The sequence below is a fragment of the Nannochloropsis gaditana genome (assembly GCF_000240725.1).
Source record: "Nannochloropsis gaditana CCMP526 unplaced genomic scaffold scaffold1099, whole genome shotgun sequence".
In the NCBI taxonomy this organism is placed as follows: domain Eukaryota; class Eustigmatophyceae; order Eustigmatales; family Monodopsidaceae; genus Microchloropsis; species Microchloropsis gaditana.
Window position 1 is genome coordinate 574 of NW_005802854.1, and position 321 is coordinate 894.

Here is a 321-nt window from a genome sequence, read left to right on the forward strand (position 1 = left end):
CGACAGGTCCGTGATCACTTCCGGGGGCGAGCCTTCCCCCGGGTCCTCCTTGCGCAAAAATGTGCCCACATAGTAGTGCCCGTAGTCGTTTTTGATTGAGGAAATCGCTTCAAATACCTTGGGGCTGGTAATATTCACCGCTTGGACCAGGCCGGGAAAAAACGGACGGCGCATGATGGGGAGGGCCAACACGTGAGGATGTCGGGGCGCGTTTTCTCCCGCGCCCACTTTTGCGACGGCATCGAGTGTACTTGCTTCGGCGCCGCTCATAGGGCCTCCCTTCGTGCGATTCTCTACTACGACCACGCGGTCCCCCCCCCC